At 41.9% G+C, this 22,170-nt stretch overlaps 1 protein-coding gene across 3 annotated transcripts in view; it reads right to left on the bottom strand.

Annotated features, from left to right (window-relative positions):
• Positions 1-5,153, bottom strand: part of ARHGAP5 (Rho GTPase activating protein 5) — an 86,974-nt gene extending 81,821 nt beyond the window's left edge. For 2 of the 3 annotated variants that reach the window (XM_045015743.1, XM_045015742.1), the window contains exon 1: positions 4,833-5,153. The gene's annotated coding sequence lies outside the window, so the exon portion shown is untranslated. The remainder of the gene's footprint in view (positions 1-4,832) is intronic. The other variant, XM_045015744.1, reaches the window with a different exon arrangement.
• Between the last annotated feature and the right edge of the window lie 17,017 nt (positions 5,154-22,170).

The following is a 22,170-nucleotide window of genomic DNA, read 5'->3' on the forward strand; positions in this document are numbered from 1 at the left end:
TGAACAAAGGTTCATTTTTTCCTATCTCTGGTAGTGGTTCAGTTCCTAATTAAATATTAGACTGGTTTTACTTTATTTTGGGGGCAAAGGAAGATGTACAATGAAACCTTGAGTCCCGGGAAATATTCACTAGGTTTTAGTGTTCAAGGCTGGGTATGAACTATATTGATGATGCATACACCAGAGCCACTGAACCACCAGTATTCATTTCATTACTTTTAGACATCTCAAGATGTTCCAGGATGTTAGTTACCAAGAGATACCCTTAGATGTTACTTGTGAGGGCCTGTGTAAAGTGAGTTGATAGTCTCACTCCATCGCCTAGTGGACAAGAGTGGACGCACCTCACTTCAAATCAACATTCATGCACATTAAACAAAGCTGTTTAGGAATGCTTGCACTGCCTCTGACCATATTTTACTCTTAAGTATCCAAGACTGTCAATTGGGCACCTTTCATTAGCATTAATTTTAGTAACAGTGACTATAACCAAACTGAATTTATTTATAAAAAGGGATTGAAAATGTGTAAATAACTTTCATAAATTATTTTAAAGGGTTAAAAACCCACAAACACTAAACCAAGGAAGAAAACATTCAGGCTACATGTTGGGAAATAACTTCAACACAGGAATAACTAACAAAAATAAATACGGGAACAAACTACCAAGAGAGGTGGCTTGAGCACTAACATTGCAGGTATTTCAAGATCAGAGAAGAAATTAGTTTGAATGGTACAGCAAGTCATAATGCGAAACAGATGGAGGATGAAACTGGGTGATCCAAATTTTCGTTGTTTTTCTTTATTATATGAATTCTAAATATATCACATTACATTTTTAAAGAGCAATCCTCTACCCTTAATCCTCATTCCAAAGCTATAAAGAAACTGTTATCCTCATTTTACAAACTGGGACGGACGAAAAATTACATGCTTTGCCCAAAGTGGAACGTGGAACATATAAAACACACACACACACACACACACACACACACACACACACACACGCAAAACTTGGGTTAAAAGGAGGTGTTCCAATTTCTCAGTCCCTTTAGGAGGGAGAGATAGTTCAGTGGTTTGAGCATTAGCCTGCTAAACCTAGGGTTGAGAGTTCAATCCTTGAGAGGGCCATTTAGGGATCTGGGGATTGGTCCTGCTTTGGGGTTGGACTAGATGATCTCCTGAGGTCACTTCCAACCCTGATATTCTATGATTCAACCCACTAGGTTTTCCATTTTATCTCTGACTGACTAATATTACATTCAGTTTGAAAATCCTCCTAATTCTCTTTTAAGATTTAATATAATCTAAAAATTATTTCCACTTTTAAAAACAAAACACCCCACTGAGCTCTCAGGATGGGATCTTGTATTCTAATTGTTCCAAGAGTAACTATATTTTGACTATTAGTAATTTCACATGGTGCTCACCAATTACATTTACCATTTGCTATTTTGAAATTTCTCTCTAAAATCCTAGGAAGCATTTTTATGACTATTACATTACTGTATTCAGATAAAAAGTTAACTACAAGTGGATATTAAAATCAGGAACCACCCACAACATGTGTTGTCTTGAAATCTCAAACAACTGTTTTATGAAGACACATATATTGGCAAACAGTAATGGTTCAAATTACCATCATTATTCAAGTCTGAATTTTTTTCTCTAGATTAGGCTATTGGTCTTCTACAGAAGATTTTCAAAATATCTGAAAGACAACTGTTAAATTTAGATATAATACCATTATTTAAACAGAAGCAAAAAGTAAAACTGTAACACAAAATCAGACTAGGCCTGATCTTGTAGTCATTGTGCAGGAGCAACTCCCACTAAAGATATTCATGCTGTTCAACAAAAGTTTCTTAGTGCAAAGACTGCAGGATCAGGCTCTCCATTTACAGATAACAGTATAGTTACTCAAAGACCACAAAAGTGTTGCTGGAAGGAAGATTACCAAGGGGAATTATGGAGAATTCAAGACAGAACCTGCAAGATAATGGGATAAAGGAAGTGATGAAGAGGAAAAAAAAGAAAAGTCATAAATTAGAGGAAGAAACTGTGAAACTGAACTAAAACCTGTTTGGCATGTGGAAGAAAAGAGAATAAAACCAGTCACTAAAAGGATAGAGAAAATAGTGGAGCAGAACTCAGCAACCCATATGTGTTGTGCCATGTAAATCAAGTGTCCTTTTTAAGGAGGAATTGTGATATGGCTTAGGCCACCGTACTAAAAGTCAGGAGATCTGGTTCTATTTCTAGTTCTGCCACTGACTTGTATGGCCTTGGGCAAATCACACATCTTTGTCTCAGTTTCCCTCTCTACAAATGTGAGTAAGCATTATTTTCATTTTACAAAGTGCTTAGAGATCTATGCATAAAAAGCACTCTCCAAGTAGCAAATATTAACTATTATAAAGAGATACTCTGATACTTTAGCCCAAGTTGTACCTTTGAAAACATTTTGCAGTGCCTGAGATTTCTAAAAATGTATTATCAGTAACAAATATCATCTTCCAGTGCTAAAATAATTGCTCACTGCAGTAGTGGTATCAAATTATCTGGGATATACACAATGTTTTCTCTAGTAACTGCTCATTTACAGTAGAACATCTCTATGCACAGTGACTAAATTTTGAAGTCACAAATTACTCATTCACTCCAGACATCCACTTAGACAAAACTTTTATTCCTTCAATAAAGGTAAATTCACATATAGAATCAACTCTGGAGACTGCTTTATAGAAAATTTTTAAAATATTCCATATATTAGTCTATTAAAAATAATAAATGTTTTAAAACTATATGTAAGGCATCCTCCAGGAGTGCCACTATATTTACCTTTAGTTTTACCTCAATTTACCCTTAGTTAAGGAAGTACCTTTGGGGGTCTGATAAGATTGCCAGCATCCTTTAATACCTTTATTATATGGAATGGAATTATTTTTAGTAGCATTATTCTTTAATAAAGATGCTCAGAAAACTTGATTAATATGGTTATGTAAACATCATAGAGAAATTTTCCGTGAAAATAAAGACCTAAGGGACAAAGAAAACTTTTTATCTTTAACCTCAAAAAACAAACTCTGTTCGTTTATACCTGTGTTAACAATAGGATTTTAAAGACAATTTGTTCTGAGCATAAAATATTTAATTGGATTATGTTACCCATGACGCACCTTAGCAAAAATAAAGCCTACCACCACCAAAAGAAGAAACTTGGCTGTAAGTCTTTTATTTTATTGAGTTGTTCACAACTGCACCATTAAACCTATTTACATTCCAATCAAGCTTATAAAAGATATGTTTTAGTAATTTGTATATTCAGCGTTTAGAACGTTATTTTCCCAGATTAAAAGCAACAAGCTAGTGATAATGTAACAAACTCTTAAAGTAATGTTCTGACACTGTATGATGTACTATATGGCCTCTAAAAATATCACCACTATATTAACTGCACATTTACTACAGTATAGTAAAATTAGTATATTTAAGTTGTAGCATATTACCATAAACAAAAACCAATAGTCACAAGGAAAAAAAATAAGCCCCCATGTCAAAAATGTACCTGGATCCTCATTTATAAACCTGCCAGTTTTAAATATGCACTGTTAATTCTTTTTTTTTAAAGCATAATTCTGGGATTACAGTAACTGTTGTCACAGCTGAAAACAGTTTTCATACCACAGAACCTTATAAGGTAGGACACAGTGACATCAACACAATAGAAAAATACCACCTATTAACTCCTCATTCATATATGAAATGGGTATACCAGGATCAGTGCTGTAATTCATTTCAATAGTAGTGAAAGCCTTCCAAAGACACACAGTTAAAATGGACGTGCGATTGATCAGCAAATGCAGTGATCCATTTCAGTTTTATTCTGCAGTGCACACTTTCAAAAAAAATTCTGTCAATCTCTACTATCTAAGCAAAAAAAAAACAATCATCTGTGTGAATTTCAATTTAAGAATACACACACACCTCTAGACTATTTTGTTTTAGATTTAAAATAATGTTTGACTCCCACTTACTAGGCAAATCCTTAGCACTGAAGATACCAAAAGCCTCATATACAGAGGGGGCAAAAAAGGGGGGTGGCTTCCCATTTTCTCTGTTATTGACCTTAAATTTTTAAACAGATCCAGTGTTTCACCCTCCCTATATCATGCATCCGCAACACCATATTGTTATTTCTATATGTATCCCTAGAGCTTTCCTTGGGTGGATAAAGTCTAAAGGTTACACCGGCTGAAAGGATATAAAATGCTGTAAATTGCAACATCTCATCCTGGATCCCCTATTTCAAAAACCCACCTGGTGGAAAAATAGAAACGCACACAGATCATTAAGGGAGCAAAGTTTGCTGAGATTTAATTTCAAGGAATTTCTGAGGCGTAGGGGAAGGGGGCTAGGGTGGGAGAACTGAGAACAGTTGAAATCCATTAGAGAAGGGAAGAGAAGAGAAAGGAAGAATTAGGAGGAGGAAGGCGAGAGGACTAGGAAAGCTCCCCCCACAACCGTGACCAGCTGGCAGCCTCGTACGGCAAGCTCAGACCCTCCCATTGCTCAGGCCTTGCCCTTCACCTGTCTGGGACCAGGCAGCGCACTCCTCTCCCGCCCCCCCCGCGCGTAGGTGCCGGGCGGTGCTGGGGCAGCCGGCTCCCCGGTTCCGCCGCTCCGGGCGGGCAGCAGTCCCAGCCCTCCCAGCTGGTTACACCCAGCGACGGCAGCAGCTCCCCCTTCTCCGCCGGCCGGCCGGCCCCGGCCCCTGCAGCCCGGGGTGGGGAGCCGGGTGAGATCCCAGGGGAACGGATTCTTTCCCCTACCTCGCGCGGTCGGGATCCGGCTCCTCCGCGGCGGCGGGGGTAGCAGCATTCCCGGGACGGTCTCTCCTCGCCAGCGGCTTCTCCTCCCCGCCGGGCTTCCCAGACTCGCCGGCCCTCCGCGCTCTTGGCGGCCGCGGCCCCGTCCCGCCTCCCCGGCGCTCTCGGCTCAGTAATGGCGGCCGCTGAGCCTCCCCGGCTCTCGCTTCGCTGACGGAGTCTGTCTCTCCCCCTAACTTTACCTCAGCAGCTTCCCTCCCGCCGCCGCCGCGCGACTCCGCGCTCCCGAGGCCCGGCCGGCTGCGCGTGCGCGGGAAGAACCTCTGCTGCTCCCGCGAATTCCCTGGGAAGCTGGGCGGACGCGCGCCTTCCCGCACTCCCAGCGCGCGTATCCGTACGGGCGCGAGCTGACGAGGCTGATTTATTCCCTCTTGGCTAAATGGCTAGTCCAAGGAACTGGCAGAGGGTGAGACTCCGGTTCTAATCCCACCTCAGGCGGTGATTAAGGGCTACGTGTGCGGCCCTGGACAAGAGACACTTAAGCCAAGCTTTTTGAAAGCAGCTGTCCAAAACGTTGGGCAGATGAAGATGGTCTTTTAAAACAGGGGGAATGTAACCTTTGCGCGCACACTCCTACTCCACTCTATAAAGTGGGGCAGTGACACTTGCCTACCTAATAACACAGTTTGGGAAATTTAATTCCCACAGGAAAAAAAGCAAGAATTAAAAGTGTGAGGACACAACGATCAATATTACAGCCTATGAAATTTGCTTAACACTTCCCATTCTAAGACTATTTTCGAGTACTTATAACTTTGCCAAACTATAACTGTTTGGGCTGAGAATTCCAGCTAACACCCACTGCTCCTCAAAGTCATCTAAGGAGTCAGTGGACACACTGCCAAGAGGAACTGTGCCCAGAGGCATGATCGGACAAGGACAGAAAAGGACCCACCAATGTAGAACAGTTGTAAAACATTCTCCTCCCTGCCCTGTTCTCCACTTTCCTTCTCCTGCTGTGATGGATGGCTCTCTTAGCCAGCACCAGGAGCAGATTGACAAGGAAGTCTTGCAACTTTCTGAGGCCACAGATAGGGTGTGAGTGAATCAGGAGGTGCGATGCTGGGGCAGCCGGCTCCCCGGTTCCGCCGCTCCGGGCGGGCAGCAGTCCCAGTCCTGCCAACATTCAGTAGGAGGTTCTGGAGGAGCTGAAGAAGGGATGCAACCTGACGCGTTCTGTGTAGATGTGCACCAGGTACACAAAAGGGACAGTTGTTGGGGGAGTTTGTGTTTATGAACCACACCAGGTACACAGCTGTGCTCAGGGTTCTATGAAGGAACTGCCAACCATAGGCAATGCATGGGGATTCGGGGTGGGGGCATGCAGGCTCAAGTACACCTTGCCCTCCCCCCCAGATTTCTGCTTGGCCTGCCAGGAGGAGGGAGAAGGGGTCTGTCCTTGTCTCACTGCACCTGCCCCCTGTCACACTCAGCCCCGTCACTGGCAACCAGGCTTGGTTGGGGACCAGCCACTTCTCACGTCCACTGCTCCTGGTTGCTGGTCTGTGCAGCCCGGTGGCTGCCTGCAAGAGCCAGGATAGGGAGACACATTTCCAGATCCCTCAGCCCCTGTCCCTGGCAGCCAGGCCTGGGCAGTGGGCAACCCACTCCACTGCCTCTGCAGTTTGGTTCTTGCAGGCAACCATTGTGCTGCACAGAGCAGTGACCCATAGCAGCCAGCTTCAGATGGCATGAGAAGCGGCTCCCTCCTGGGCCCGGCTGCCAGGGAGAATGGTCAAATGTGCCAGGGAGCAGTGGGAGAAGGACAGAGCCCCCCTTTCCCCTGCAGATAATTCTGGTGGGGCAGCAAAAGCATGGCAGGCCCGGACTGGGAGCAGAGTAGGGAGGTCACTGGGCAGAGGAGATGTGGGGTGGTTACATGTCCCCTTTAGATTGTGCCCCCCCCAGCATCAAGAGGCACAAGTTGTCTATGCCATCAACTAATATCCCTGGCGGGCTGTGAGACTAGAATGGAGTGCAGACTGCCCCATCAGGGCTCCTCTCCCTCCTTCATTGGCAACAAGTCCCACCTCTCAGTGTCAGGGCAGGACACAAGGGCAAGGAAGTGGATGATGTGAAGCACAAGTAATACACATGTTTCCTGGGCGCAGTTCAGAGGCAAACCAGCTGAATGTTGTGCATTCAGCTCAGGTTGCATGTTGGGGTCAGCCAGGGAGGCTCACAGGACAGGGGCCCATTGATGGGTTCTGGACAGCCAGGGTGGACAGCCTCATGCACTGGTTAAACACCATGGGGTCCTCTCAGACCCTCCAATTATAGTCCTGGAGGTCTCAGTGTGGTGGTACCAGCCAGGACCAACCTCCAGTGCACCAAGGGAGATTCCACCACCTGCACACATAGATGGGGGTTGTGTAGCAGGGGTTCTGAGAGGAGATCCTCCCGCTAGGTTGCTGCCACTTTCCTGGTTGCAGAGACTAGCTTCCAGGTCCTGGTGAAAGAGACTGGCAGCTCAGAGAGGTCTTAGGGGACATCTCTCGGGTGGAGCCAAAAGAGCTGCCAGTCATACTGGAGCCCTCAGAGGCGGTGGAGGCAAGTATGCACCAGTGCGCTCCATGCTATACTACCTGCACTGTAAAGCAGATTCTGCAGGACCTGGAGATGGAAGGCAGGGACCTGGCTACAGTTGCAGACCAAGCACATCCTCTCTACCCCAGGGGGAGGCTCAGCACACCCGCAAAGACCCAGTGAAGCATTGGCCAGAAAAACTCCAGGATTTTCTTCTGGGGACCGTCTAGGGTTCCCAGGGGCAGGTTCAGTGTAGTAAACCAGTTCCAGAGCATGGACAGCATCTGGTTGAGCACCAGGCCCTCTCCCAAAAGAGAAAGGCACTAGAGCAGCCCTGTCCATCTCTGCAACTGGTGACCAACCTGGCCTTGTTATTGACCCAATTCTCCAGGGGGAAGGGATCAGTGGCAGAAAGGTAGATGCCCAGATAGAGTAGCAGACCTGTACCAGATGGCACAGAGAGCAGATTGGAGGGTGCCCACCTGCCACATATTACTCAGAGAGGTGGGAGGGGATGAAGCAGAAGGGGTCAAGCTTGGGAGGGAACAGACAGAAGAGCCAGTCCCTTTAGATCCTGCAATGGAACCGAGAATTCCTGAGTCTCACCATACTTCTGCTGCCAGCAAACTTCTTTGAAACCCAGTGACAAAGTGTATCATCCCCTTTTAATGCTGGTCTGCATAAAGAACTTCTACTTCTGTCAGTCACTCTATTAGCTCAAGCAGCAGAAGTGTATGTGTGGGGTGTAAAGGTTCCAGCCCTGTTGATGATCCACATGGGTGTCCATACAATGCCAAAAATTAAATTTGTTTGGGTTTTTTCAATTTGCTTTTTTAAAATCATAGGAAATTAACAAAAATAAAAACCACCAAACATTAAGCCTGCAAAATCAGGCATTCCCTAATTCTAGCATTTCTTAACTTTTGAGTCCTTAACTTGGCAGACTTAATAATGTTCTTTTGTGCATAGTTATATATACATATTATAAAATTCTAGAAAGAAAACAGGAAATTAGATGGCTAGTTCAACAATCTTCTAATCCCTTCTAAAGACCCACTTCTGAGATCTTGTCTACATGAGAAAGTTACACCAATTTAACATCATTGGTTTAGAAACCAATTTTGTAAATTGGTAAAAACTACTTGTGTAAACACTTTCAGTGTAAGAATACCCATATCAATTTAGCTTACATCAATTCCTCACCGATTTAAGTTAAATCAATATGATCCACTTTAAAACTGAAATAAAGAGTGTCCACACAAGAGGCCTGAACTAATTTAGGGTTTTTTAAACTCAACACTTTTCCGACTTTTGAATTTTTAATCTTAACCCTAAATTGCCTGACCTTCAAGTACTTGGGGCATTTTTCTTTTTCTGTTTTGTTTAAAGTATACAACTTAGAGCATTGTAATTACATTTTACATTACTGCATATCAAGTTACAGTTTAAATTCTATCTGAAAGTTTTTGCCTCATATCTTAAGAAAATTGTTATTTGTATTACTTTCTAAAAGCATTGAAATACTGATAACCTGAACATTTTAAAGTAATGAATTAAAAAAATGTTTTATCCCATATACTTGTGTATAAGACAACTCACATAGGAACTGCCCATTTTGCCCGCAATCTGAATGTTAAAGTCATTCAGGGAGTAAAATTAACACACTCTGAGTAGGCTTATATTTTTATATAAACAATTGTACTAAATGGGACCAGGAAATATCAGGATAACTTGTCCAGCAAGCCCAAAGCTTAAGAGTATGAAGATGAGGCAGGCTGCCTGAATTAGGAGCATACAAAATCATCATTAGAAGCTGCATTCCTTCAGAGCTTGAGTAGGATTGTCCCTTCTGCTTTCAGGTATTTGGGGAATCTCCTCACTCATGGATGAAAGCAGAGTGAGTTAACTGCCTCTGCAGCACCATTTCCTTGTTCCCCCTCTCTCAGTCCCACCAACAATGCTCCACTAGAGAAAGGGGCAAAGATCGTAAAGTCTCTTTGCAGGAGTGGGTAGAATCAGGGGGAATGCTCATTCTTCCTCTTCTGACTTCATGGTATCTCAAACAGGTTATTAAGAGAAAGCAGAAAGCCTACAAGGAATGGAAGATGGAAACGATCTGCAAAGAAAGCTACCTCTTGGAGTCAGAAAGTGTACGGGAAAAGTGAGAACTGCCAAAAGCCAAGTAGAGCTAGACCTTGCAAAGGGAATTAAAACCAATAGTAAAAGGTTCTATAGCCATAGAAATAAAAAGAAAAAAAATGAAAGAAGCGGGACCACTAAACACTGAGTCTGGGGAAGAGATTAAAGATAATCTTGGCATGGCCCAACTCCTAAATGAATATTTTGCCTCAGTTTTTAAATAAAGGTAATGAGTTTAGGAGTAGTAGAAGGGGGGCTAATGGGAAATGAGAACATGAAAGTAGAAATTACCTCATCCGAGGTGGAAGTCAAACTCAAACAGTTTAATGGGGCCAAATCAAGGGGCCTGGATAATCTCCATCCAAGAATATTAAAGGAACTGGCAGATGACATTACAAGCCCAACAGCAAGGACTTTTAATGAATCTGTAAACTTAGAGGTCACAGTCTATTACAGTGATGCTAAATATGTTGTTTATTGCTAATTATCCTTTGTACCTTCTTTGCGACACAAATCCCCCTTGGAAACACCACAATACCTCAAGTACCTCACTCTTGGGTGCCTAGCATTCCATGAAAGCTCTGTAACTCATAGGCTAGTTCTATCTCTTGCTAAGGCAACATGACCTGAAGGGGAAGCAACAACTCATTGCCGCCTCTCTCTCTCTCACGCACATATGCACACACTTTTCCTTCACTGGCAGCAGGAGGAGAAGAGAAGGCAATTCATGTCTTTATCCATCCCCTCTCCCCCAACACTTCTGGAAGGTTAGAAATGCAGTCTTGCTTGGTGACTCACAAATCATAGGCCTGGTCTACACTACGCATTTAAACCGAATTTAGCAGCGTTAAACCGAATTAACCCTGCACCCTTCCACACAACGAAGCCCTTTATATCGATATAAAGGAATCTTTAAACCGATTTCTGTACTCCTCCCCGACGAGGGGAGTAGCGCTGAAATCGGTATTGCCATGTCGGATTAGGGTTAGTGTGGCCGCAATTCGACAGTATTGGCCTCCAGGCGGTATCCAACAGTGCACCATTGTGACCGCTCTGGAAAGCAATCTGAACTCGGATGCACTGGCCAGGTAGACAGGAAAAGCCCCGCGAACTTTTGAATTTCATTTCCTGTTTGCCCAGCGTGGAGCTCTGATCAGCACGGGTGGAGATGCAGTCCCAAATCCAAAAAGAGCTCCAGCATGGACCGTACGGGAGATACTGGATCTGATCGCTGTATGGGGAGACAAATCTGTTCTATCAGAGCTCCGTTACAGAAGACGAAATGACAAAGCATTTGAAAAAATCTCCAGGCTATGATAGACAGAGGCCACAGCAGGGACTCAACACAGTGCTGCGTGACAAGCATAACGGAAAGCCAAAGAATCAAATGGACGCTCATGGAGGGAGGGAGGGGGTACTGAGGACTCCAGCTATCCCACAGTCCCCGCAGTCTCCGAAAAGCATTTGCATTCTTGGCTGAGATCCCAATGCCTGAAGGGTCAAAAACATTGTCCGGGGTGGTTCAGGATATATCTCGTCAATTTACCCCCCCTCCTCCCCATGAAAGAAAAGGGGAAAAAATCGTTTCTCACCTTTTTTCAATGTCACCGTATGTCTACTGCATGCTGCTGGTAGACGCGGTGCTGCGGCGCTGAACAGCAGCATCCCCTCCCCTTCCTTTCCTGATGGCAGACGGTGCAAAATGGTGGAAAACCGTCCTCATCATCCCGTGAGTGCTCCTGGCTGGCCTTGGTGAGGTCGGCCGGTGGCGCCTGGATAAAAATGGGAATGACTCCTGGTCATTCCCAGCAGATGGTACAAAATGCTTGGTAACCGTCCTCATCATAGCAGCGGGAGGCTACGCTCCTCTCCCCCCGACCCTTTAATGTCCTGCCTGGACTATCATAGCAGCTGGAGGCTGCCTCCCCCTCATTTTATCTTGCTAAAAAGTCAGTGTTTCTTATTCCTGCATTCTTTATTACTTCATCACAAAAATGGGGGGACACTGCAATGGTAGCCCAGGAGGGTTGGAGGAGGAGGGAAGCAATGGGTAGGGTTGTTGCAGGGGCACCCTCTAGAATGGCATGCAGCTCATCATTTCTGCGGGATCTCTGGGGCTCTGACCCGGAGTGGCTGTGCTCTCTGGTTCTCTAGTACACTTGCCCGATATTCTAGGCAGGACTGACTCTATTTTTAGACAAAACATAAAGAAGGGAATGACCCGGGGAGTCACTCCCATTTTTGTCCATGCGCCCCCCAGCCGACCTCAGCGAGGCCAGCCGGGAGCACCCATGACAGCAGCAGATGGTACAAAATGATTGATAACCATCATCGCCAATTTCCAATTGCAAACGGTGCAAAATGACTGATAACTATCATCTCATCACCAATTTACAATGGCAGACGGTGCAATAGGGATGATAACCATCTCTGCTACCTTGCAAAGGCAAATGAATGCTGCTGTGTAGCACTGCAGTACCGCCTCTGTCAGCAGCATCCAGTACATATACAGTGACAGTGACAAAAGGCAAAACAGGCTCCATGGTTGCCACGCTATGGCATCTGCCAGGGCAATCCGGGGGGAAAAGGACGCAAAATGATTGTCTGCCGTTGCTTTCACGGAGGAAGGATTGAGTGACGACATTTACCCAGGATCACCCACGACACTGTTTTTGCACTATCATGCATTGGGATCTCAACCCAGAATTCCAATGGGCGGGGGAGACTGCGGGAACTATGGGATAGCTACAGGATAACTACCCACAGTGCAACGCTCCGGAAATCGACGCTAGACTTGGTACATGGACGCACACCGCCGAATCAATGTGCTTAGTGTGGCCGCGTGCCCTCGACTTTATACAATCTGTTTTAAAAAAACAGTTTCTGTAAAATCGGAATAATCCCATAGTGTAGACATACCCATAGACCAGACGAGCAACATACACACTCCTCCCACTAGCATAATATTTTCTTAATTGCCTTTACTTTTCTAACACTGCTTTCTTTCAATAATGTTGTAAGCATTTTGTTTCTTGGTTATAAAATACTGTATTATATAACACAAAATGCTTACAACATTGTTACTGCATGGTTTGATTAACTATTGTAGCATACTAGGTAGTATTTTTGTAAGGGAAAACAAGTCAACCTGGAAGCACAAAGTATTTATACGTTTGCATTTATATATTACAGAAATGTTATTTAAATTTCTGATGGGAATCACTTAGATATTTTTAATTACTTAATAGGCCCACCACAACACATAGACTCACAACCAGGGATTTAACTGTAGTGGAAAGACAGAGAAATTCCCCACCCTCAAAAACCTATTGGTTTCCTACTTATAAAACATAAAATACCTTTCCAGTCCCAGGGCAGGTATTCCCCACATCCCCCTTTTGCTTGCATGTGGCTTGAATTATCATTTCTTAAATATGCTATTACATTCACCTGCATCTTTGAGGTATTTGCATGATTTGCCATTCCCAAAGGAATTTCATAACTAGTGTAAATCATTGCTCAGAAGCCAGGTTATGCAAAATCAAGCACACTTTTACTATGATGCGTCTTCCCTAAGAATTCTTGACATGTTGTATGTAAACAAAAAGTGCCATTTAGTAAACCATTAGGTTACCATACTTTAGTGTTTAGATTTGCAGAAATAAATTGTTTTGGAGATAAATTAGTAGCTACAAGAGCAAGCAACAAATTAACTGAAAAGCAGTGTTCTCACTTTCCAAGTGCTAGTATTTATCTGTTTTTTGTCCCTTTTTACAGTCTGCTTACTATTGACCTAGTGTAGAGTAACTGGTTAGTGTCTGATGTCATCCTTGATGCTGATCAAATGTACAAGTTCACTGAGTTGGAAGAGAACCCTTTGCTTGTGATTTTAAATGCCTTATTTGTGTATGTGAAAATACTTGTAAAATAACTGTGGTGTTTTCTCAGTCTTATTATTATATCAGAAATGAACTGTCCCATGCGATAAGAATTATTAAGCAAAGAGGACCAGTAAAATAACACAAGAAATGCTCTGTTATGTAAACATTGATATGTGTGTCCATAAACAGTCATTGGATTAATCAAAAATTGCTTGGAGATTGTAGGCTTCTTGAATATATGATAATTTGTATATGTTAATCCATCCTTTACTGGCTTTTTGTGGAGTAGGGTTGATAGTTTGTAAAAAGCTGAAGTGTCAGTAAAAATTTTGAGTATGTCAAACTATTTTTATATGGATTGTTCATATCCTACAATATTTACAAAACTCTTCATTTTCATTAATGATTTCCATGACAAGATCCTTGTCTTAAGTGTAATCACTAAGTGATTTACTTTATCATCCCATTGCTTCACTCTGGTTTTGGCAACAGTGAGTGACAGAATCATCACTCTTTCCCTATCAATACTCAGGAAACGCTCTATGTTTATTCAGCTAAAGCCCCTGGTTTAGGAGAAACTTTTGGCACAGCATTGCCTGCGGGAGACTACCGAGAGGGATTGTTGTGCCTCTGTTAGGTGAGTATAAATCCCTCCCTCCCCTCACTGTGTGTTCCCACATTTCAAAATAGTGAAGCATGTTTTCCCTTATACTCCCAGATAACTCTATGGGCCAATGAGGAGAAGCCATAGACCCATCTTTGCAATGCACCATTAGGGAAATGTATTCTCCCCAGGGGTGTACAGAAGAAGCAGTTCTTGGGAGCTCCTTAGAATAGGAACTCCAAATAACCTTGCTTTCCATGAGCATGCAATGGGAGGAAAGTTCCTTTCAGTATTCTCCTGGGCTGAAATAGTGGCTACAACCCCTGTATGCATTCTATGAACTGGCTGCTGGATCCTTGTAACCCTGAATGCAGTTGTCCTGCCATCACCCTTTCCCTTATTCCCCCCACCCTAAATCCACACCATTAATGGGCAATATGGAGCCCAGCTCCACTGCACACAGAAAGTGTGGTGTCGAAATAGCCTAATGGCTAGAACACGAGACTGGGGGTTCGCAGACCTTTATTCTAGTCCTACTTAGTGGGTCACTTACTCTCTCTGTCTCAGTTTCCCCTCTATAAAATGAGTATAATACTTATCTGCCTACCTGATTGGGTTGTTGAGAGGATTAATTATTTAAATTTGTAGAGCACTTTGAAGATTTAAAATGGTATGTAAATATTATGTATTTCTTATTATTGCTGGCCAGTGAGACCCAGAACTGTTCTAGTTTCACTACTCTGAGAGCTTTTCATAGCCTCTACTACCATAGATGAATTTCATCATTCCTAAAGAAGGTTGCATACTTCCTTTTGTGTGAAAAGAAAAGACAACATAGGAAGAATCCAAAGAACAAAATAAAATGCAGAAACCAAATTCTTCTAAAGAAAAGACCAATAAGTCTGAGAGATTAAATACATACCTAGGAGTTCAAAATAAAAAAAAATAGAAGAAAAAATTGGAAAACTACAATGCAAAACAATTAAAAATATTGTCTGAAAAGCTTGATTGCCTCAAAGGTCATCTGCTCTTGCCTTAGAAATATATATTTTTTTAAATTGCACAATGCCAGACACTTAAAACATCACCAGAGGTTTCACGTCACATAATATCTGTTCTTCATTTTATTTGGCAAAATTAACCAAACAAAGGTTTAGCGAAGGATCTTGCATGTTTTTGATTTAGAGATTTTACAGGGAAAGTTTAGCACTTTGCAATATGCCAATAGAACCTAAACGTTCATGGTGTTTTAAGCCCTCTACAAGAGGTAAATTTTCAATTTTGTGTGTAGGTAAGGAAAGAGTAGGTTACCAATTAGTTTACTGTATAATAAACAATTTTAGCTTCAACTCCAAGGCCCTGACTGCTGTAATCCAGCATCAGAGAACTCTTGAGTACAATACCATGGAATGCAATGCATCAGTGGTACTCCCCTGCCCCACCACACACACGCTGCACCCCCTGTAGGAGGCTCAGGGTAGTCACTGCCTTAGCATTCTTCTCAGCCAACACAGCCAATTGTTGTAGCCTGTACTGAGTTAGATACCCATTCCCATAGACTTCTTAATAATTATGAATTATTTCAATACAGGTACCAGTCTGGTGCAGGAGATGGAGGAAGGATCTTTGTGAACAAACACGCTTTTTCTGTTGCCTGCATGCTTAGTGAAGAAATCAATGAGTGAAGCTTTGGCAGCTGCTGGTGAGAGATTACACTTATCACAGGTGAACAAGAAGAGGGCTGTGAGAGGCAGATACCAAAGAAGACTCCTGGGGACAGGGGTATGAAGGTGGTTTGCTGTTACCATCTCTCTCTCTCTTTGCTTTCAGACAACTCAAGCATTTCTATTTAGTGGCACATTGCTCCTTTTGGGGAGGAAGGAGGGTTGGGGATAAGATGGTTTCCTTTAGCTCTTTCTGTTAGATAATTGGATAGTACCAATATATTGCAGCTTCTGATGCCTCAGGGACACAACAGTCTAGGAAATGGGTGGATTTTATTTGCCTAATGTTTTAAAGCTATAATTGAGGATTTCTCTGTATGAAATAAAAAGATGCTAAATATGCCTTAGGAGAGGTGGTGGAAAATATTTAGACCCCATTCAAGATGATTGCAAACACTGTAAGGCTGCAATGCAGGCAGATGATCTAACTAAGCATAGATACTTGAAATCCTCATTTGACTGTAGTATTGTTGGTCAAATCCTAACCAAAACACCAAGATGATTTGGATGGCCAAATTATTGAACTATCAGATATTAGCCCCTTGGCTCTTACAACATATGTAATTACCACAGTCATTATTTTCTAAAGTCTTTTTTATAGGGAAAGTACTTTCTTCCCCTCCCCAATAAGAATAGTTAGTTCAAATACTTTGGTATTTTAATATCATAAAAAGAACTATTGCCTCACAATTAAACCCATATGGTGAGTTTTAACTTGAATGTATGGGGTTCATTTTACAATTTGAAAATAATACATTTTATACAGATTTCTAATATTAAAGCACTAATTGTAAGGATATCCCATGTCCTAACAAATAAGAAAAATTGAAAACCTAATAGGAACAAAAAATACTTACCCACTAGCAGAAAAGAAGGTATGGCTACAACAGTCAGACACAAAATGGCAACTCCAGGGCTGCTGCTGTTTGTCTCTCCCAAGTTTAAAGGGCAAGCTCTGAGAAAAGCGTGCTAGAAGAGGTTAACTATTAAGAAAGGAATTGCATTTTTATGTTTGCAATGGATAGATGGAAAAGGTCTTGGGTTTCTAAAATATCTTTTTGATAGTATGCAAGTATTAAAAAAACTAGGTATTTTTTGGGTATCCACTTAGAGTTAACCTTTAATGTATCATAGTACTGTAATTCTGATGCATCATAAGACTATGTTCTAAAAGTAATTGCTTTGGTAAAGAGCAAACTGAGATCAAATAGGAAACATATATGTTATGATATTTGTTATATATACTAACTAGTATTTCCTGGTTAATTATTAAATAAACTTACATCCCGATCCTTACTTAGTCAAACCTCCCATTGGAGTCAATGGTAGTATTAAAATGTTGGGTAGTGATGACACCAATCATTTGTTAAATCATACGTAAAGAGATAGGAGCAGTGCAGAACTGCCAACATATGCTCTGATCCTGGAAAGAGAGCTGTGTGCCCTACAGTTTCATGGAGCCCAGCTGATTTCAATGGGGCTTCCTGCAGCCCACGGGAGTCCATACCCATTGCTCTCTTTGCAGGATAAGGGCCATAGTATACTGGAAAGAGTCTTGTGGCACCTTATAGACTAACAGATGTTTTGGAGCATGAGCTTTCATGGGTGAATACCCACTTCGTCGGATGCATGTGGGTATTCACCCATGAAAGCTCATGCTCCAAAACGTCTGTTAGTCTATGAGGTGCCACAGGACTCTTTGCTGCTTTTACAGATCCAGACTAACACGGCTACCCCTCTGACAGTATACTGGCAGGCTTCAGCTGATCTGACAAAAATCTTTATATCTAGAATTCTGGGCTCTTGATGCCAAGGTGACTCAGCAGAAAAGTTTTGTATGCCTATGCTGATTCCTAGAAAGTGCCAACTTCTTACTTTCTAAATCATAATTTTAAAACAAATATGGTCAGCTTTGCAAAAACAAACCTTAAAAATGTTGTCAAAACACAAATGTTATTTGCACATATATAATAAATAGAACATGTTTCGGAGTTTCTTTTGTTTTTTGTCTTTGTAAATGGTTTAATGGGACTTTATATGGACATATTTGAAGGCAAACCTGCACATATTTAAGTCATTGGGAGATGGATCAGGCCCTAATATTGTTTAAGCAGTAAGTGCATTCTTATCATTAGCATTGCCATTCATGCCACTGCAGCTATAGGATTTTGTCACTGCATTGTAAACCACTGTGATCACTGTGTTCAAGGTCTTTATATCTTGATATAAATAATTTTTCTACCATACACCCAAAAGCAAATTTGAAAAACACACCTATGTCTCAAGAAAAAAGGATAAAAGAAAAGTGTTTGGGGTCTGGTTTAATTCCTTCTGCATTTTTAACTAAAAGATTTATTCTTTGCAGTGAAATTTTCCTGCCAAATCTTAACAGGAAAAAAATGTAAAATAGTTTTTGGCAGCCAAATACCTGTTTTTACCCAGGCAAGATTCACGTTGACTTCAGTGGAAGCAGGAGCAGATGTTGAGCAAAGACAACAAGACTTGGTCCTTTCAGCCTACAGTGTAAATATACCTTTAGGTATTTTCATTTAAACAAGTAAATGTAACTATTAAATGTATTCTTTACAAGTGTATTGTTTCTGCATGTATTTTCCCCCCATTGAAAACTTATGCAGATCTTTAGCATATAGAAAGTGCAGAACAACTTGATTTTCATAATAGACTCTAATGGCTCTTAGATGAAAAAGGTCCATAAAAATTTCAAATATAAACCCTAACATCTCATGTAGCTTTCTTCTTTACCCAGTGTTATGAGTTCAGGACAATGCACCTATTCTTGCAAACCTGTATGTACGTGGGTATATTTTATAAATGTGAGTAGACCTATTGCAGCCAAGAGTATTACTCACTTGAGTAGGGACTTGTTGCGTGAATGTGTTTTTTCAGAATCAGTTCAATAAGTACCCCATAGTAATTCTTGGCATAAATTATGTGACTAGTTCTGCTTTGTCAGTTTTACAGACCTATTCTTCTCTTGATGATTTTTTGTTTCCTATTAATTCTTTCTCAGTGACTCCTGCAATGTCATTTTCTATTGCACATTGTCATATATGTAGGTCTTGCTGACAAGAATCATAGGATGACATCCTGGCCCCATTGGAGTCAATGGCAAAACTCCCACGGATGTCACTAGGGCCAGGATTTCTGCTAGAGAACAAAGTGGCGGCAGAATGCCTTATATGCCATTCCACAGATGTTATAAAAGGAGATGTTTCCCCTTTATTGCTGAGCAAAGAAAGATTACAAAACTTTCCAGAAGTCTTGATCAGGCCATTTGTCTGTAACAAAAATGTTTATTTGTTCTATTATAAAAATGATTTTTTTTTACTAAACCAGGTAATAAATGCTTCCATAGCCCCTTACAATTTTTTTTTATTCTTGCCCACTCTACCCCTTTACACACACACACAAAAACACCTGCCATGGTGTGTGTATACACACACACACACACACACACACACACACACACAGCAATGGTACAGCAAGTGGCTGAAAAGATCAGCTAAAATTGTTTTGCTGCTAGACAGCTGTTCTCCTCCTTGAGTACCCGTCATGAATCTGCCAACTTCTGACTATGAATCTGTTTTGAATACATGGAGGTGTGACACCCCCATATCTTTGGCCACTGAAATAATGCAAAGGAAGTGTTTGGTGAACAGTAAATATAAGCATTAACTTTTCTGTTATTTTATAAATTTCTTATTTCCAATACGTCATCCATAACAGTGTTGACACAGGAACATAAGATAGTCTTCGCAAGTGGACCAAGTATGCATGTACTATAAATCCTGTTTCATCAAACAACTTGACAAATTGATCACCAAATTATTTTGCAGTTAGGGGACTTTCTCTCTACTACAAAAGCCAAAATTAATCATATTCCAATAATTAAGGGACTTATGCAATAAATCAAGCTTTGGATCTATTTTACATTATAATTTTCAAAATATTTGCGTTTTTGCCAAAGTAAACTAGAGTAACTGCTCTACATTAGACAATGCTTAGTGATGATGCAACATTATTATTATTTATTTTAGCAAATATACCATATAGCAATATTTATTTGTGTTTTTTTTTGTGGAATTCTGGACACTACAACTACAACCAAAATATGAGTACATTCCACAAATTCCTGTTTACAAACCATGTCTCTCCCATGTCGCTCCCCCGTGCAGCTTTTTTGCATTCCTTTGTGTCTTAAGGGCAGAATGGCCAGTTCGGTGCAAAGGTGAAGTTACACAGAAAGAGGTTGTCCAAGATCAGAAAAACAAAGAACATTTATTCATTAATACAAATATTTAGAAGATATTTCAATATAGGTAAAGTATAATTTAAAACTATCCAATACTGAACGAATCAACATTTTATAGGAGTGACTGCATCTCAACAGACACATTAATATGACAGCTGACATGTGGCTTGAGCAAACCCTGTATTCACCCTGCAGCGGCAGCTCTGCTCAGCTCCCTGCTCCGGGCATTGCAACCTGGTACACAGGGTTTCAGCACCTCTCCAGTTTGGCTCAGCTGTCCCTCCATCTTGAGGATGGGGACCAGCCAGGCTCAATTTGAATGAGTGGCACTGCAGCCCCATGCACTAGGTCACAAAACTACTCACACAAATTTGGCCCAGCTGGCCTCCAGCTCAGGGAAGCCAGGTCAAACCCAAGCAGCACTACACCCTGGAATCTGCAATGCCCAGAGTGGAGATCTGAGCCCAGCCAGCCCCTCAGTACAGGAGCCACAGGAGCCAGTGCTTACGGTACACACTGTATACTTATTTAGTACTTTTTATGTTAATGTGTATATATCATGGGTGAGAAATATTTAGTAAGCCAAATGTTTTTTGCACTAGAACTATTTACTGGATTGCAACAGGCCTTCAAGGTTTTCAAATGAATCCTGAGCCCCAAACAATCGAGACCCACTGCTTTAAGGAGTAGTATCAGTAAGGACATCATATGGGAAATATGGCACAGCAAGTTGGTAATTCTTCACAAACCCATTCTGTACTGTGTTCAAATCCTATCCTCAGTTAAGTCAATGGGAGATGTGCCATTAACTTCACTGGGACTAGAATTTGGCCCATCATGCATATGTATCATTCATTAATATGAATTGGGTATAAGTACTGAAGGCCAAATGATCCCTAACAGGGCTGATGTAGGCATATGTCAGGTGTGTGGCCACACAAAGTCCTGTTTTGTGGGTACCTACTGTGCATCCCTTCCCAGATATAAATATGGTTTCCCCCATTAAATTTGGATTCTCAGCTCTTTATGGCCAAACAATGAAAAGTACACTCCCCTACCAGCTGTCCACACCTTGCTTCCTGAGGACAAGCCAGCTGATCTCCTGCCATTTGCCAAACCCTACCTTCCAACCCTTATATGTTGCATGAATTAGTGTAATCTGTCTGAGGCTCACGAATTTTCCTTTACATAGGGTGTTGCAGGGGTTAGTGTAGCTGTTGGTTAGAGCACAGGAGTGTGAACTAAGAGTTCTATTTCTAGCTTTGCCACTACAGTGGGACAAGTCCCTTAACGTTTATGCCTCAGTTTCCCACTTTGTACAATGTTCTAAAAGTACTTCTCTACTTTACAAGAATATTGTGAGGCTTAATTAATTCATCTGTAAAATGCTTCGAGCTCATTAGGCAAGTGCAAAGTATTATTTTCATTATTCAAAACTGTGCTTAACTTTCTGTTCATAAATTCAATGCACCTATTCATGTATGTATGTAAAGTTAAGTGGGTACAGGATCACACCCTAAGGCAGCTTCTGCCTACAGAATAAGTAAGTAGATATAACACTAATAGAAGCACAGGCCATGAACATGTCTTCATTTGTTGGTGTTTTCCTTGTCCTAGATCCGATATTTATCTTTCAGGTGCCTAAACGCTGCCTAGGGACTCAGGGCTAGATCCACCAGGGGATTTAGGCACCTAACTGCCATTTTAAGTCACCTAAGTTCAAAATTTAGATCCTCAAAACCTTCACTTAGCTGTTGCATGACCCTGCAAGCACCTAAGTTTCCAATGGTAGAGTTCCCTATGCACCTACATTTCTGCCACTAGGCATGTGCAAAACTGTGTAAGCCCTGCCACCTTGCTCACAGCTAAGTCCTGTCAAGATCCTCAAACTAGGCATTTCCTCACTTATCTAATTCATGCTTATAGTATGCCTAACAGATCAGCCCCACCCACCACAAAACACAGCAGGAGGCGGTAGTGTCCCATTCCCCACATATGTAAAAGCTCAGGGGGTATAGCACTCCCTCAAGCTGTTGGAGACCCAGGTTCAAATCCTCTCTCTCTAGCTGATGTGGAGCAGAACCTTGAAGCCACATCTTCCCCTCCAAGATGAGTGCGCTAACCCTAGGGCTCT

This window comes from Mauremys mutica, chromosome 4 (assembly GCF_020497125.1).
Source record: "Mauremys mutica isolate MM-2020 ecotype Southern chromosome 4, ASM2049712v1, whole genome shotgun sequence".
Classification (NCBI taxonomy): domain Eukaryota; kingdom Metazoa; phylum Chordata; order Testudines; family Geoemydidae; genus Mauremys; species Mauremys mutica.